General features: G+C 39.9%; 1 protein-coding gene across 4 annotated transcripts in view; it reads left to right on the top strand.

Annotated features, from left to right (window-relative positions):
• ADAM22 (ADAM metallopeptidase domain 22) overlaps positions 1 to 19074 on the top strand; it is a 181234-nt gene that overhangs the window by 46707 nt on the left and 115453 nt on the right. The gene's annotated exons all lie outside the window — the stretch shown is intronic.

Genomic DNA, 19074 nt, shown 5'->3' with positions numbered 1-19074 from the left:
CATCACCGTCTATAGATAAGTTTGCAAAAGCAGTTTTGGCATGAACATTCTATATGGTTAATGGTGATGCCAGAAAGCTCTCTAGCTGTTCCTTTTTCTTGCCTGAGCTTTCTCCCTCATATTGTAAATATGAAGATGTTACCTGTTGAATGCCAAGTAATTGGTGTGCTGTGGTTTCTGCAAGCTTATTCTGAAGCTAAGGTGATGTTTAGAATCCTGAAAGATGCAAAGAACAAAACAAGCTGTACATGATATAAGGTGCTTCTTCAAACTCTTGAGTTTCAAAAAAGTGTTTTGGTGTGATATAGATGTGAAGATCTTGAGTAAGGTTGTTTAGTAACTGGTCTGGTAAGATATTGATGCTACTACACTTCTCACCTTGTCTATATTGTGTGTTTTTTATCCTTTGGGATAAAAGAGGTGGGCACTTAGAGCCTCAGAGCATTGTTCAACTTGGCTGTATAAAATCAAACTCTTATTGAAGAAGGGGCTCAGCAAATTACATAGATAAGGGGTGCACCAGAGGTTGGGGGGGTGAATAAAGTCTTAAAAGTTCCGAATGGCTTTGGTGTATTTGCACAGATACTTTTTTTTATTATTTATTTATTTTATTTCAGGTGTTTATATGCTGCTTTTCAGGCAGACTTTGCAAGGCAGTTCACAAAAGACCATTACACAATAACATTTTTTTTAAAAAAAATTGCAATAAAAGGGAAAGATGACTAATTGCTTAAGCTCTGGATGATGGCAGCTCAGTAGGTTGTTCCTTTCTTCTGCTCAGGGGAAGATGCTCTAGTTCAGATGCCCCCTTTTCCCATTCAGTTGTGCATCTCTGTCAATTCCTCTTGATCTTTCATTCATGGGTTCAGGAAGAATCACTTTTGCATGCTGTTATTTTTATTTTTTAATGGGAGTGATTGTGCATTAGCTTCACTATAGTGTATAATTGACTCATTGGATTGACATAGTGTCACAGACCTGTGCCGAGGCAGAAAATCTGCATGGCAGGCTGGGGGGTAATCTTACTGCTGTCTGCATAGTGGCCGAAGCATTGACTGCTTTGTATTGCACTGTTCTTCCTAAGGCATTTCATGTTTCTTTCTCACATAACTTTTGTGTCTCAGAGCAAAAGTTAAGAGACTTCTCTTTAAGATGAGTTTGTAGATTACAGTATGTTTATGACTGCTAGTATCACTGTGAAACTGCATTGATCAGAGCTGATTGACAAATTCACTCACAGATAGTTGCTAATTTACCATTTAATATTTCTAGATAGATATGTTGTGTTCTCCATGAAAAGCCATGTGTAAACCAAGCTAACACAAGATTATTGCAGTTATAACATGCAACCATAAAGTATGCCTATGTGGTTTATGTATACTAAATGTGTCAATACTCAAGTCTTCATGAATTTTTGCCTCATAATTTTGTGGAGATGCCCTCCAAACAAAAGCCAAGATGGGAACAAACAAATGATTCAATGAAGAACTTCATCTACTAGTTGCAATTTTCCTAAGTTATTTGCACAGAAACAAAAGAGAACTCTTTGGATAGTTGTTTTTGGAACATCTTTGCCACTTGTGGGTAACAGAACTTTTAGTTATTCTAGTATTACTGGATTTCAAAGCTTCTCTAACATTTATTCTGGCACATTGGCAAAATCTGCTGTGAACACAGTTTCCCAATCATTTCTCATTTTAAGCTGCTGTGCTTTATAAAAGGGAGCTAAAGATCATTTTTTGCTCGTACAATATCTGGCATCTGTGCATTCTTCACTTCTGTTTATGAGGGAATAACAGGAAAGAAGTATTTTCCTTTCTCTCCTCAATATTGCTTTCCCCTGTCCCCCTCAGTATAAACTGGCAGTATTTGTAGATCATTTTTCCCCGACAACCATGTTTGCTTTATTCCAAAGTTTAATATTTTGTCTGAAAGGGATGTTTCTTTTGGATTTCCTATTTATACGAGCATAGTTGTGTGAGTATATTTTCTTTTTTGCTGTAAGCTGATTTTGAGAGACTTCCAGCTTTATTTTTAAATCTTTTTGTTTTCAGATCTGCTCTGCAGCAATCTCATCTGTGAGAGCAATCCTACTTGCTGTATAAATCTAAGATTTAGCATTACAGGAGTGGCCCATTTTGGTGAAATTTATTTATAATGCCATACCCTCTGTTGGTGGAAGATGGTAGGTAATTTTTGGAAATTTCTCCTCCCTTCTGGTGTCCCCCTGTGCCCTCCCCAGATCTGTTTGAAGGATCCTCCAAACCTCTGGTGTGTTTAGGGAGCAGCAGCATCTGCTTAGAGGAGGGAAAATTGTTCAGAAGTGCCTCCGTCCCTGTTTCACTGCTGGATGCCTTCCAACAAGGATGTGTGTATGAAAGGACAGAATTGGATACCACCTTCAGTTTATGTTTGTAAAGTTTGGTGTGTAGATATAAGACATGTTTGATTTTCATGGTTGCCGCTGTGTAGATATTAAGACATGTTTGATTTTCATTTTTGCCAATGCCAAACAGTTTAAAAATATTATTTTATTACTGAATATGGCTTCAGGTCCACAACATAATGAAGTTAAAAACTAGATGCAGTGACATAATTAAGTTTAAAAAGAACAAACCCTGCCTGCAGACTTACAATATGAAAGTGACATTTAAGTTTAAATTACATTTAAATTTAGCAGGAAAAGTTGTTGCTTGATTAACCAGATTAGTTTCCTTGGATACTGCATTTTAAAAGAATGCTGGTACTTATGGTTTTTCACTGTGATGACTTCTCTGTCGTTGAAAAGCAATTTTACTTTTACTTTTTTTTAATTCACACCCATTTTTCAAATATTAAAGTGAATGGAAAATTGCAAAACTCTTTAACATCTATGCAAGCAGCATTAACACATCTGGATGAGGTTTCTTATTCTCCTTAGCCAGTATTTATGTTGTGCAATAATAAAATATCCCGCAACTCAACACTACTTGTTTCTTTAGAAAATTCTTATTGCTGTCCTGGTGACATTTTTCCTTTGCTCCTTGTAAGGCACAGCTCCACTGGAACGGAATAGAAATCTTTACCATCTTTATTTGGATAGATGAAGGTTTGAATCTAAGGGGTAACTTAAATATTGCATCTTTGTGTCAAAAGGTGGATCCACAGTTGGTATTGAACTTGTTCCCTGGACAAGTGCTAATATCCCAACAAATGGAGGGTGATTAAATGCACTAGTATGTTACCCTTAAACTTCTTATTGACCAGAAGTATTGATGTCGTCCTTCTTACACTGTAAAAGCAATACGGATCACACTTTGCCTCAGTAAGCTTGAATAACCAGAAGATTTATGCATGTGGCAGTTTGATGGAGAGAGCTTATGCTTTCACCTTTCCCTCTGATGGCTACCAGGTACAACCTATTACTTCTGGGAGTTTCAGGGCACAGCATGCTTTCCCTTGTTGTCAATATTCGCTCAGGAGGAGGCTATTGGAGTCTTTGCTCATTTCATTATCCCGTTATGATGGGGCAGGATCCCGGGAACATCCAATCTATCCTGATCCAGCTAGGTTGTCTCCTGCTGCTTATTATGCCCAGAGGATGATCCAGTATTTTTCACACAGATGTAGTATTCATCAGCGCGCCATGCGATATCAGCAGAATCGGCTCCATTCCTCCTCATCTTCTGCTTCCACCTCTTGAGAATATAGGTCCATCTGTAGAAGGAAATGATCTGGAATTTGAAGACTTTGAGGACAATGGAGACAGATCAAGACACCGAGCTCCTCAGAATGCCCGTATGTCTGCACCATCTCTTGGGTGTTTTGTCCCCAGGCATTTCTTGCTGCCAGAGTACTTGCCTTATGCTGGGATTTTCCATGAACGTGGACAACCTGGTTTGGCCACTCACTCCTCTGTTAACAGGGTTTTGGCAGCATTCAAGACCCCCAGCGTTAAGCTGCACTACTCCTGGCCTGAGCTGCAGGCCGTCACCGTTTTGGACTGGTGTACCGCCCCTTGAAATAGCTGTAAGTTCAGGCGAGATGGAATGCCTTTCCTGGATATTTTTTCTTAATTAATATTATTTGCTATTTAATTTAATTTTTTGTATACTGTATTGCTTTATTGATGTATTGCCTTGTTGATGTATTTTTATATTTGTGTTTACTTTTTCTGTAAGCCGCCTTGAGGGCCGTTTGGCCGAAAGGCGGGGTATAAATAAACATTAGCATAACATAACATTAACAATATTTGGGTCCTGAATTGTGTAATTATTAGTGTAAGCTCTGTTTATCTGTGCTTAAGTATCAGGATAATTACATCATTAGATAACTATCTTATCCTGATTTACTTGATCATAACCATTTCTGCTAGTGGAGCGTTGTGAGCAAAGTCATGTTTTATGACTTTTTCTGAGTTCAGCCATCTGCAGTCTCCACCCTATGCATCTGCTAATGTTAAGCTGTTTCCTCCAGTGGGATTGACCCCAAAGTTGGAGTTGCATCTGTTTGTTGTAAGACATAGATGCATAGATCAAAGCCAAGAGGACTATTTTACATGTTTCGCTGTTGGAGCAAATGCACTAATAGTGATTAACAACACATTTTGTTATAAATTTTTATGTTGAACTATATGGGCCCCTGGAACTGATATTCAGAGATGGTAAAAACTTGAATTACTGTGTATTCTCTTTCAGCCTGTTTACCTTGGAGGATTTCTACTTCTATAGCTGTCCGAGTCCTTCTGTGAGGGCCACCATACTATGGTTTTTAGGACACATAGGAGATACTGTAGCTGTAGAATTAAAACTGAAACACATGAGTGCTACTCCAATGTATTTTCAAACATACGTATCATGCTGGCTAACTCATCAGGAAGATGGGGTTGACCGAGGCTCCCTGTTAAGCAAACATTGGTGGGAAACCCAGATCATGTAGAGATGCAAATCTCATTAGTGAAGATGAATTCACATTAATGAAAATTATGGTTCTGTCTAGACCAGTTATGGGAACTTCAGGCTTATTATTTATTTATTTATTTATATTCCTGCCCTTCCTCCCAGCAGGAGCCCAGAGCGGCAAACAAAAGCATTAAAAATACTTTAAACATCATAAAAACAAACTTTAATATACATTAAAACAAAAGAACTTTAAAAACATTTTTTTTAAAGTTTCAATACTTTTTTAAATTTTAAAAACATTGGTGGTTCTTTTTATAAAAAAAAGTTTTAAAAACATATTAAAAAGAAATTCCAACACAGAAACAGAGTGGGATAAGGTCTCAACTTAAAAGGCTTGTTGAAAGAGGAAGGTCTTCAATAGGCGCCAAAAAGATAACAGACATGGCACCTGTCTAATATTGAAGGGGCCTTGGGGCCTGAATATGTGGCACTCCACAAGGCCTCTCTGTCCAGCTCTTAGGACTTTCCTCACGCCACACCCTTCACTGGTTCTGCTCCAAATTATTATTATTTATAGAATTTATATTTATAATCCAGGGTGGCAAACATAAAACAATTTAGCAAAAAGAAGAAAAACTAAAAGCAAAAACATTTCCAAAACTCAATTATATTTAAAAACATTTTAAAGTAAGTTGGAACAGACCTGTTCAGCCATCAAATGCCTGGGTAAACAGGAAAGTTTTCAAATTCCTCCTGAAAGTTAATAGTGATAGAGGCAAACACACCTCACTGGGGAGGACATTCCACAAATGGGGAGCCACCATTGGAAAGGGCCTGTCATGGGTCAGCAATGCTTAGTGGCAGCACCACCAACACGGTCTCACCTGCTTATTCTAGGGTCCAAGATGGTTGATACTGGAGGGGCATTCTGGGGAATGGCCTCCTGAGATTCTTTTATGTGGCTGGAATGTGTCCTTGAACTGTAATAAGGCCTTCTGCTTGCCTGAGTGGAGGATGGAAAGGGGTGGGTGTAGAAAGCTCTGATTTTTATATAGCCTACTATAAACAAGGAAGAAATATGTCCATTGCTCCATCCACTCTTTGCATTTGGCTCCACTCACCACTGGCATGTGGTGCCCAGAAGGATCCCCATGAGAGAATGTGGCCTTCAGGCTGAAAAAGGTTTCACGCCCCCTGTTCCTAGAGCATGTTGCCTTCTTGAAAATACTTTTAAAAAGTCTTTGTTATATAAGTAGTAAAAAAGCTTTTGTTGCAAGCTCAGAATTGCAACAGAATTCCACGGAATGCCATGAATTTAAAAAAGAAAAGAAAATAGCAAATAGCAAAATTCTTCATAGCAATTCTGACTGCTTTTCTAATTTAATGTTTTGTTTCAAATTTGTTTTAATTCATCATGGTGGTTGTTCTTTACAGTAGGGCCCCGCTTTACGGTGCTTCGCTTTACAGCGCTTAGCTAATGCAGCGGTCTCAATTAGATGCAATTAGACTAAAGCCCCACTCATATGGCGCTTGTTCTGCTTTTACAGCAGTTTTTGGGCGTCGTGCACCATTCTATTCAATGAGTTCTACTTGTCAGCGGCGGTCTGGAACGTAACCCGCCATATGAGTAACCCGCCGCGTGACTGTATTAACGTCCTGGAACGACAAGGGTAGTAGATAAACTGTGCTGGTGTTTGCTTTAAAAATGGTCATGGCTGGGGGGGGGGAGCAAGTTTTTGTCTATGTTTGTGAGTAGATAGTACAATGATGAGATTACTTGTTGAGAAATATGAAATATGATTAAGTATCAAAAAGTTGAAGAAAGAAATGGAGTTCTGTTTTCTGTAGAGTCAGTGGAAGGCTTTCACCATGGTCTGGCAATCTTTTCTAGGCAACAGGTTCCCCATATGGGCTGTTTAACTATAACTTACAGCAAATAGATCTGTGACCTGATTCATATGTCACTTTAAACCATAGTTAAACTAAATTATGGTTTAAAGATAATCATGCAGCATGTTGGTGCACAGGGTTAAAATTGTGTGCATTTTGCTCCTCCCCTGCTCCTGCTGCACTGCCACAAGTGAAGTCATAGTTTGGCTTAGCATTATGTCAGAACCTGGGCTTGTGCTTTGTTTCTTTCTGTAAACAAACTATGAACTGTAAACAAGGCTATCTCTTGGCTTGCTGTGGTTTGTTTGGGGGAAACAAACCGTGAGCCCAGATTTGGACATAATGCTAAGCCAAATCATGGATTAGTTTGCCACAGGAGCGAGGGAGGAGCAAAGCATCTGCAATTTTAAACTCTGGGTGCTAGCATGCTGCACATTCACCTTTAAACCATAGTTTAGTTTAACTATGGTGTAAAATGACAAGTGAACAAGTCCTTTTTATGCATTTCTTTGCATATGTGGATGGCATCCGTTCATTGAAATCCCTGCAGATATGTGTCCTGCTCAGAGTGCGAGTCACGAAATGGAGGCGAGACTGGAATTAATTCCTGTTTTATTAGAGTAACATCAAAGGCATTGCTAACTCACTACAGTCCCTAACGAAGCTACCTAGGCATACTCTGCAGCGTGTGAAGAAAGTTGACTCAGCAACTGGGTCAGGGGGGCGCCACCTTAAGTAGGGAAGGTCTTCGCCCTCAATCTCTGACTCCTTCGAAGTCCCACCTTCTTGCGGCGTCTTGTGCGGGGCGAGGGGGGGCGAGCCTACGCCAGCTCATCTGACAGTACAGGCTCGATAGATGCCTCAGGAGGCGGGAAAGGCTTGTTTGAAGTGCCTGGCAGGGAATTCTGGGAGTGGTGGAGCTGGTACGCCTGCCCAGTCATCCCCCAAAGGCTCTGTTAGGGTGTCTGTAGGTGGAGTGAAGTCTGTTTCGGCGGGAGAACTGTCTGTGGGAACTGGCAGGCTGTCAACTACTCCCCCTCCCTCATTGTCCTTGAAAGTCTCATCTACTTCTGATTCCTCCCCCTGCTGTATCTGAGGAGGCTGGGGCTCGGCCGACTCCCCTCCCTGATCCCCCTGGGAGAGCTGGGGCTCAGCAGTATGCTTCTACTTTGTATGCAACAGATTTGTATGTATTCATATCTGGACACAAATCTCTGGATTGGTGTACTGGACTCTATTCTCTTGCTACGCAGCAGTGATAAAAAAGGCCAACAAAATATTAAGAGATGAAAGAGTATGGTGGAAATAATATGAACTTTTTTTATATAAAAAAGCAGTGATGTTTCCTTGGAGTGTGCAGCTCTATGCATTTTATCTTTGATAAGGCAAAACAGGTGACACATTATTAAAAATACTAAAAGAATGAACAGATGGAGTTGGAACTGTTTAAAGAGAAGATAGAAAAAATAACTCATCTGAAAATAATTTAATATAGTGAATGAGATTGTAAATCACTAACTCTCATTGACCCTCTTTTCATTATTCAAGAACAAAGAAGTATTCGTAGAAGCTGTTCGAGTTGCCAGTATGTGACTGGGTAGAGCATCCATAGTCATACTGAGCAGAAAAAGAATGCATCATACTACATATGCTTCACATTTTGAAACATAAAGTTTTGCTTTTGTTCAGGATATTTGAGAATTGTCCCAGCTTAGCAAATTATGTTTAATTAGTGTTCTGATGAGATGCAGTTTAGAATGGTTTAGCAAAGGAGAGATCTTGAAAGAGGCAATCTTGGGGGTGGATCAAATCAATTTCAGCTGGCTTGGTTTATATATTCTTTTTGAGCATAAGAAGAAAACAAAGGATTGGAATACATTAGGAGACATTCACATATTATTGTTTTCACAAAATGTAAAAATACCAAAAATGTGAAAATGTGAATATGTAAACATGTACTTTAAACATGCAAAACTACTAGCCATGGACCACTTTCTTCACTTTATCAGGGAATTTCTTAATAATGGATGTCTTCCATTATTCCATTCCAACTGTGCATGGATATATGAACTTAGCCTGGAATAAAATGCAGTATGAAATATCTTGTTCATTTTGCAGTTCTATTTCTGGAATTCTTTATTATGCTAATAGCAAGCTTAAAATCTGGCTAGTTTGAAAAGAGAGAGAAGAAAAATAATTGTTCTTAATTGTTTTTTAAGTGAGTTTGTCTCTCTGTACAGTATTAACACCCTGTTCTCCTTGTACAAAGCAGCACATTTCAGCTGACAGTTGGTACTAACAAAATTATGTCAGGATTATTGCTCCCAAAACAATAGGGTCTGTTGCCTTTCTCACCATTCTTGCAGCAAATATAAAGGCTTATTCATAATGTTCACATATTTGTTTCTGTAGCCTGGTATTTGTAATTGCATAAATTACTGTATTTTACCAGTTTTCCATATTTCCCGGATTTAATTTGTATAGTACATGCAAGCTCTATTGTGCTTTATGGAGTCAGCAAAACTTGCCCAAAAATATTTTCGTATGTTTCTTGAAAGTATATTAAGCTATTCCAGTGTACTTTTAATTAAATGTGTACCATTAGCCAGTGAGAATTTCCATATTGCCTTAATGGAATTAAAACAGTACTGTCACATGAATTTAAACCCTTATTAAAATTCGCAGATGTGTTTTTCTTCTTTATCTTTTACAGGAAATTTCTCCTTTATCTAGTTTTTGAGTAGAAGATTCCCCACACCCAACTCCTCCACATGAAAGCACAAATTCTGCTTCATGAGATAGTAGTACACATAAGCTGCATCAATCCAGATGTTCAGTTCAGTGCACATGTGGCTTGTCTTCTGCCAAATATACTAATGGGGCAGCATTTGTGGCTGGCATAGCTCCTTATGCACATTGGAGCTCCTGTGTCTGTAAAACCATATCTATTCTGCTGACTTAAAACTGATGTTAATACTCATTCCTGTTTCTTGGGAATGCTATTTTTAGACAACAGTGCAGTTATTCACTACCTTCCATGTTTTAGGCCACCAGTGATTATTTCTCAAAAGCACCTGTACCTCTTATTATTATGAGGTGGAATGGGACTTATATGGTCCAAGTATTACATGTCAGGAAAGTTCCAGATAGGTCAAGGTCCTGCTACTAAAATTTTCTGCTTCTGCTGCCACCACTAGAAGATTGGGGAGAACTGCTGGTTAAGGTTCTCTAGCCCCCACTATAAGACCCCAAAACCAACAGTGTTGTTTTTTGTCTCCTCTTCTCCACAAATTGAGGAGCTACAATTGCCAGAGTTCCCCAGGAAGAGAGATTGACTGTTAAACCACTCTGAGAATTGTAGCTCTGTGAGGGTAATAGGATCTCCTAACAAATCTCAGCACCCTTAACAAAGTACAGTTCCCAGGATTCTTTGGGGGGAGCTACATCTGTTTAAAGTGATCTGATACTGCTTTTAATATATAGTGCAGGTGTGGTCCTGACTACAGATTACACACTACTGCTCTTGAGAATGCATTCTTAGAATATTGTTATGCATTTGCCTGTTTCCATTACTGTGAATGGACCTTGCATTGAGAAATGAATGTGTGGTCAGGAAATTTAAGACAAGAACACAAATGCTTGATGTTGGCTAGAAATCTCTCACCTGCTTTGGAAGGTGACATCCTTCAGTTAGTGGGAGAGGCAGAAAATGTTGGGTCTGAGCTGCTTTACTGCTGAAACAGCAGTTCCCTTAGACCTCCAAGCTCTAGTGAAAAGGCTTCTTGAACTGGGGAAATGGACACAAGAAGCACTCTAAATCTGTACTATGCTCCCATATCCAAACAAAACTGAGCCCTCTAGCACCACCTCAAGATTTCTCATCACTCATGGAGCAGAGAGCACTTAATTCTGCAGCACTGTTCCCAGAATCTCTCATCACCTGTAATTGAGCTGCTGATAAATTCTAACAATTGTAACACACACACACACCGATATAGGAGACCTCCTACATGTTAAAGTAGTAGCTTGGGTAGTCTCCTTCAGGTTACACAAGCAATTATACTGAGAGTCATTTGCCCCTTTGTGGAATTTAATCTCAATGACAGAGTTCATTTTTCCTTGCTAGTCTTACTCTGCCCTTATTAATGCAAAAGTGTAACGGTGTACATGAAATCATGCTTTCAGATGCTTAACACGCAGCCCTGTGCCCTCCTTTATACAAACTGGGCCTTTTATTTCAGTCCCTAACTCTGCCTATAAAATGTATCTAACATATCAGACAACCTTTTTTCAGGGCAGACAAAAGGAGGTACTTCTTCATGCTGTGCAAAGTTAAACTATGACTTTTGTTACCACGACCTGTGGTGCTGGCTGCTAACTTGGAAGGCTTTAAAAATGCAACTTGACAAATTTGTGGAGGATAAGGCTATCAATCCATTGTTGGTTGCGCTGCCTGGCGCTGCCTGGATGGTGCCTGGTTGTCACTGACCTGCAACAGAGCCTTCTCGGTAGCAATTCCTTTTATATGGGATGTCCTCCCTGGTGAGATGCATCTGTCTCCCACATTTTTAACATTCAGAGGAATTTAAAAACATGGCTTTTCACCCAGGCATTTGATGGTTGAAAGGCACTGTTCCTGGCAACCTTGAAATTACTAGCTTTGAAGATATTTGATTGTTTTAAAATGTTTACAGATGTTTTTATTCACATAAATAATTTCAGATGTAATTGTTAATAATAATAGCATTGCTTTTCTGCTTTATTGTTTGCCACCCTGGGCTCCTTTGAGAGGAGGGCCAGGATAGCAATCTAATACACAGATAAATAAATCGTGCTGGCTGTATGCTACCTCCAGGATCAGTGAACCTTCTGAATAACAGTTACTGGGGAAGCAACGGGTGGAGAAGGCTACTGTCCTCTTCTCCTGCTTGGATGATACCAAAAATTTAAGTCTATTTGGCCACATGATGGCTATAGATAAATAAAAGAAAAAATCTTTCAGGATTGCATATTTGAAGCAACAGGTCAGGGGGCTTAATCCCTCCTACTGAAAATAGCAGACAAACCTGAATGATGTAGAATGACTCCGAATATAGTTTCTGTAAAGCTGACATGTGGTAATAGCTCTGTTGCAGTTGAAAAATAAATCCCTAAACAAAGCTGAAAACAGATCTATCCAGTGTCCCCATTCTGTTCCCCCTCTCTCTCTCTCATTCTGTTCCAAAAAAGAAATCAATATTGACATCTGATGTCTTCTTTTTTTAACCACACAGGCTATTACATTTTCCCTATGTTTGCTGTAAAGAATTCTAACTTGGGGTAGCTTGGAAATATCTGGATAACCAAACCTGAAAAAGTTCTCTTTTTCTATTTTAACTCTGGGATCTTCCCAGATTTGCTATCCACCATCTTTTAGATGCTGTACCAGTTAGCATTTAGATAAAATGAGCAGAATTTTGTATAGTTAAGCTGGGGTGAGTCTTTTTACAATCAAGGGCCACATTCTCTTGGGGTAATCCTTAGGGGAGCGACATACTGGTGGTGGGTGAGACCAGAGCCAAAGTGAAAGCAGGTAGAATCACTTTTTTCACTCTTTCTGATGCCCTCTTTCCTTTCCCTCCCTCTGTTTGTCCCATTTCTTCTCCTCCCAGTCAGCTGCAGGGGAGAGATTGAAAGCTTTTGCAAGAGACCTGAAGTGATAGCTTGCAGAGGCTTTTGAAATTAGGCTACGAACTATATGAATTAGGGACTGAATATGGCCCTAGGACTGCAAGTTGCCCACCTCTGTCTGAAACAAAAGAAGCATTTATTAGGAAGACAATAGGTATATTACGAGTATAAAGATTCGAGGATTTAGAAATTCATTCATTGCTAGTTTAGGCCTATTGTATGTAGTAGTGGTTCCCAAACCTTTTTCCCCATGGACTACTCAAAAATTGCTGATGGGCTTGGCAGACCATTTAATGATTTTTCTGTCTGTTGTAGCAATTGTAATGTGCTGTGCTTGGTACTGTATGATTTTTAATTGTATTTTTATTGCTTATTTTATTTCTCAGATTGTATTGTATTATAATAAAATTAGCATTCCGTAGAACTCAAAATGTAATACAATAAAATACAATGTAAGAAATAAAAGAAACAATAAAACTACAGTTAAAAATCAATATGAATATTTCATGCAGACATGCCATGGTCCACCTGAATGAAGCTCATGGACCAGTAGCATGGCCCTGGTGCCCCTTTGATCACATGGAGCCTCTTCATATGATTATCATGTGAATAGAGCTAATGTGAGAAGTATGTGATGCAGGTATAGCCTTGATGGAGGTGGTAGACTTCTACAGCAGCAGTCGAGCATTGTGATTTTGTTCCAAAATAACCAAGATGACGTTCTAAAACTGAAACAAATTTACCAGTGTAGAATTACGTGCAAGTCATCTTGACAGTTGAGTCAACACTTGCCAGTATGAGACTTTTTCTATTGATCAGGTCCATATGCCAAGTCTTAGTGTGTCGAAATATTTAGCAAATTTGTAATTCGAAGCAGATATACTAAATTGGGAAAATATGCTAAATAGGTTTGTCAGAATTGACATTTGATTTGTGTCAGAATCATAGATCTTGGCTTGGAGGCATCTAAAACTTCAGTTGCAAATTTCAGATTTGCAAAGACAGATCCTGGGCTTTCACTAAGCTTATATTCTCTATCTTTGCCATAACTAGGCACAAGGTCTATACATCTGTAGAAATCTTCTTGAACCACTATTGCATGGTAATCATGTGCTTTTTAATGGATTGCTTTTATCAGTTAAATCTTTAATAATTTAATTAATAAATGTATTTATGAAGACTTAGCGTAGGTATATTTTTGAGAAATTGAACAGTGTCTCACGTAAGTCACCATCTATTGTTAGAAAGAAAAAATCCTATATATTACATTAAAAACATTTTTTTCTACTACAACCCCAAAAAGTCAAAATCATCTCAAAAATAAAGTGTGGAATATGTTCTGCAGCAAGGATGAGTAACTAGTGGCTCTTAAGGTATTTTTGGATTTAAATTTCCACCAGCCGCATCCCACATGGCCAGTCCATCCAGGAAGGTGGTAGTTGTACTCCAACAATATCTGGAGGGCTGCACATTCCCCATCCCTGCTTTTGAGAACATCTCTCTTTTCCTTACAAAGCAAACTGCAGTGCAAACTTATAACCATATCTCATTAAAAATGAGCCTATCAAGGGTCAGATCAAATTGTTTCAAAGGAAGGCTGTATCTAGCTTGTAGACCACTAGTTGGCCAGTAGCACCATACTAGCCCAGACAAATAATGGGCCTGTTGTCACCTTATAAGCAAACATCTGTTCACCACCACCTACCAGGTTGTCCACAATCCTAGCAAGACGCCAACTTTTCACTTGCACAACCTGACAGCATGGATGCAATGGTACGAAGACCATTGGATTCCATTACCCTCTTAATGTGCTTGTTAAATGTTGCCCTATAGTTCTTGGTTTCCCTTGGGTACCTTTGCTTATCGAGAGATAATCAACTGTTAAGTATTTTCATTTGATCAGTTAACAGAACAAGAATCTAAAGGCAATATTTTTAAGGTGTATTTTGCATCTTATTAAGGTCAGTAACAAAACACCCATGCCATACAAATAGTTCTGGATTGCTTCATCAGTATGGATATTGTTTCTGATGTGTGTGTGGTTATTGTGCAAGCTTATTTTTCTGATGTTTAACTTGCTGTTTGAGGAATGTAGTCTCATTGCTTTGTAGGGGATCTGCTTCTTTCCTTCCTGGATTGAATTAAGGTAGAACAATGGCACAGAATTGCTCTCATCCCAAAAGGATTTGCTTAAGAAACAAACAAAAATCCCATAAGGCGACATTGAAATTTGTGTTTTGTTTTTAAAAAAAGGAAGAGGAGCAGGAGTAAGACAAAGGTTGCAGTTCTATGCAGACGTACCTGGGAGTAAGTTTCATTGCACTCAGTAGGAGTTACTTCTGAGTAAACATGTGTAGGATTACACTGGGTTTTTTAACATCCCACTAGTTAATTGTTTTAATAGAAAGAAATGCAAAAGTTTGGTGCATAAAAATGAATAAATGTGGAAATGACAAGCAAGTGCTATGTCATACATTAAAATTATTCCTGGCGGGGTGGGGTGGAAACAAAGAAAAATGTAGCTATTGTCTTTCAATCTGCATAAATGTTTGCTATTGTTTAATGGCGATACAAAGGTTTTTGGCTCAAGAAGAGATGTTTAAATTATTATGTTGCTAACTTTATGCACTGTAGCTTCTCCTTCCTTTCACTCTGCTCCAACCAATCCATAGCAGGCTATGGCTTGTGTGGTTAAGACATAAAGACTAGCAATGAGGGGAGGCTATAAGAATATCCCAAGTTCTACAATCTAGTGAGAAAACAGAATAATGCCTGCCAAACTGAATCTGAGCTAGGGCATTAGCCCGACTGTCCAGCCTGCTATAATGACTGGGTTGGCAGAAACTCTTTGCCAACCTGGTGCCCTCCAGATGTTTTGGATTCCAACTCCCATCTGCCCCAGCAAGCACAGTTGATGGGAGTTGTAGTTGTAGAAGGCTGCTCTGTCACCCGAAGCCTTTTGGATGCTGGAGCTTGAGAACCTATACATACAAAGTCCTGAGTGATGTCCACCCCACAGCTATGAAGCTGCCACAAATGAGCTTATTGACAGATGCGCTTGCGCAGATTCAGGTAATGGAGTCACAGTCCAGTAACACATTAAGGTCTAATGCCATATCATGCTTATGTATTTGCTTTTGATAACAGAGGATTGGAATGGAATGTATGGTATGGAAGCAATCACATAAACTGGAATATTACTTGCCCTGTTCAGGCATTTCCCGATTGCATGCAGGGAGGAAAGTGGGGATTCATTCATTTGCTCTGACATGTTGGTACATCTGGTGGCCCTGTCCCACTATCCTGTATGCATTGGGGCTAAACGTCTGCAGCAGAGTGGCTGTTCTATTCATGCAGGTTCCTAAATGATCTTGAACCCTGCTCAGATAGGGTTCTAGTTCACATGGGGAGAGAGAGCCTGCATGAATGGAGCAATCTTTTCCCTGCAGAAGTTCTGCCCAAATGTATAGAGGGTGATGGGTCTCGGGTCTTTGGGAACATAACAGAGGGGGATGGGCCAGTGAGTGTCTCTCTACTTTTTCCCATCACATGGAAAGTCTGAACAGAGCTGCTGAAATGACAAATCTGAAACTGGGGAAAGAAGTGTCCTGGGATAGGCTGGGATGACTTCCTTCCTTCCCTAGTTACAGTTCTTCCTCAGAGTCTCTGAAGCCATGTAGCCGTGTTTGAAGCGAGGCTCCTGTTGAGGCCTGTTTTGGAACAGAGCTGCCCGTATAAAGGAAATGCTTTCTTCAGAAATCTGCTGGCATCTTTCCTGGGTGAGCTGCCTAGGATGACATTGTGTCTGTGGAGAAGTTGCATTCCTGCATGCATTGCTAGAGCTGAAAGTGTGCTGACAGCAGTAATTCCCCAGTGGTTTGCTAGAACTGCTCTTGCTGGACAAAAGGGACTGGTCTTCTTGAGAACATCAGACTGTCCTGACCCAGATGGGAGAGGTATCAGCTGGAAATGCATAACACTTAAGTAGGAGGTGACATTATGGCCATCTCTTTCAGAGGAGAAGCACACCGTGGCCTCTGTTTCGCTGTGTCTGATAGTTAATCCAGATAGTTCATTCAGATATGTGTATATTTAAACTTACATACTGTCTAATATGGAGGCAGAAGTTCAACAAAGTAATGGAGTGACAATGGAGTGGTTGTTCTGCCCATTTGCCCATTTGAAACTTCCTTTTATGTGCAGAATTTAGTCATCTTATGAAAGGTGACAGCGTGGCCATCTGTACAGTTGTCACCAAAATGGAGAGGGAATAGCTTCTAGTTTTCATCGATCTTCATCTTGATATTCCAAATGCCCATTTTGAAACATACCTTTGCCTGCTCTTAATGCCTGGTTGTATTATTATAATGTATTATTTAACACTGTAAATGCATTATTTAATTTTTGTTAAGCATCCACAATATGATAGAGAAGATCAACCACAAAGCTGTATTTGTAAATTAGTATAATAAAAATATCCAGACTATTCCATACAGTCATAACGTTAATATGCTGCAAAAGATGCCTCTCCATACCCGAAATTACTAGACATCTCTTTTTTTTCCCTGCAGGTTTACAAAAACAGATACCTGTATTTGCACTGTGAGCAGACATGTTGAAAAACTGTAGTGCTGGCCTGATTCCTTGGGAATAGGAATGTGATTTGAATTGACATCTTTAGCATTTTCTTGGCATCTGTCCATATAACCCTACAAAGCTTTTCTACTTCTGATGCTGCTCTGGGAACAATCATTTCCATTTTTTCTTTAAGATTTGACTATAAGGGAAACTAGTACCTTTGCAAAAAAGAGGAGTGCATTTATTCTTGCTAAGGCTTGTTCTTAGGATCATTCCCACCAGGGGTAAGCTGGTTTTGCCTTTGTCATTATGAAATCAAGGCAGGATGGATAGTAATTACTGACACTAATTTCAGCATCTCCCCATTAGACCTGTATCCTAACTCCTCCCAGGCCCCCTTTATTTATTTCAGTGATGCATACTTAAGGTGGCATACTAAATAAGGTAGACATCTCATCAAAAACAAGCTAAAATTCAACCCCAACAATAGAACAGTTCTATTCTACAACGTTTGTGACTCTTCCCTCCAGCTGCAGAGCCCCCTTCTCCAGTTCCTCCTGCTTTCTGATTCACTCTTCATTTCTAAATCAACAGGAATATGATTCTGCTTGAATAATAGTTTGGCAGGTGGTGCTTGTTCCATGGCTCAGTGGAGCTTGTTTCGTTCCGCACCAGCTCTCTGACCCTTCAAGGAAGTGAAGAAGGCTGGAAGGAGACCACCTGTTTGCTGCTCTTTGATTCTAAAGAAATAGCTGTCCAAGTCCTAGCCTCCTTTGCTCCCTTGAACTGGAACGCGGGTCGAAATAAACAAGCTCCACTAAATCATGGAAACTTCAGTGCCTGTTGGATTACCATTTCAGTAGAAAAGAGCTGGGGAGTCTTTTTTCAGTTGGAGGGCAACATACGCTCATAGGCAAGTGGGCAAGGCCTGAGGGAAAAACCAACCAAAAAACAAACCATACAATTTGTAATCCCTGTTGTGTTACCATTCGAGTAGAATAGGATTGGACTTTTTTTTTAGCTGGAGGGCCACATTCTCTTGTGGGCAACCTTCCAGGGGGGCCATATGGCTGTGGTGGGCAGAACAATGAATGTGAACAATGAATAGGCCACATTCCACCCACACAAACGTCAGAAGTCTCTGTAGACACAATGCATCTCTCCCTCCTCCTTCCAGGCAAGCAAGAGACATCACAGTTCAAAGACCATTCCAGTTAAACAAAAGCATAAGGCCATAAGAAGAGCCCTGCTGGATCAGGCCAGCCCATCTAGTCTAGCATCCTGTCCTCACAGTGGCCAACCAGATGCCCATGGGAAGCCCTGAAGCAGGATCTCAGCACAAGATCACTCTCCTTTCCTGCAGTTTCCAGCGACTGGTACTGAAAGCATACCACCTCCGACAATGGAGGCAGAGCATAGCCATAATGGCTAGTAGCCACTGATAGACTTGCCCTCCATGTATTTGTCTAAATCCTCTTTTAAGCCATCCAGGTTGATGGCCATCACTACCTCTTATGGGAGCAAATTCCATCGTTCCCAAAAGCCTTAAAGGAGGGAGTGTGGCAGGACTTGTGGGGGGGGTGCCTTGTGAGGGAGAGGGGCCACACATGCATATATACATGTATATGCACACACATGTTACTCTAAACCCTCTTTTCAAATTATAAGAGAGGGCAAGCAGATGAGAGGTGGGCAGTGTTTGGCTTGAGCAGGGTTGAGAAACCTTGTGGCGCTCCAGATATTGCTGGACTCCAACTTTCATCAGCCACAGCCAGCATGGCCAATGGTCAAGGATGAAGGGAGTTGCAGTCCCACAACATCTGGAGAACTATAGATTCCCTGTCTCTGGACTAGAGTAAGAATGCTGCTGGCTTTGCCTTTGTGGTCCATTGCTCTCAGGTTCAGTTATTTCTATAAATACTTGTAGGCCGCAATTTGATTAAATATATCAAAACAGTTTACAACTATCGTACACAAGAAAAACCACATAATTTTTTTAAAAAATAGATTGCCAACTAAATACTATAGAAAGTATTTATCTTACCTGTCAGTATTT

Source organism: Rhineura floridana, chromosome 10, assembly GCF_030035675.1.
Source record: "Rhineura floridana isolate rRhiFlo1 chromosome 10, rRhiFlo1.hap2, whole genome shotgun sequence".
NCBI classification, from domain to species: Eukaryota; Metazoa; Chordata; class Lepidosauria; order Squamata; family Rhineuridae; genus Rhineura; species Rhineura floridana.
This window is presented reverse-complemented; position numbering and strand designations above follow the sequence as displayed.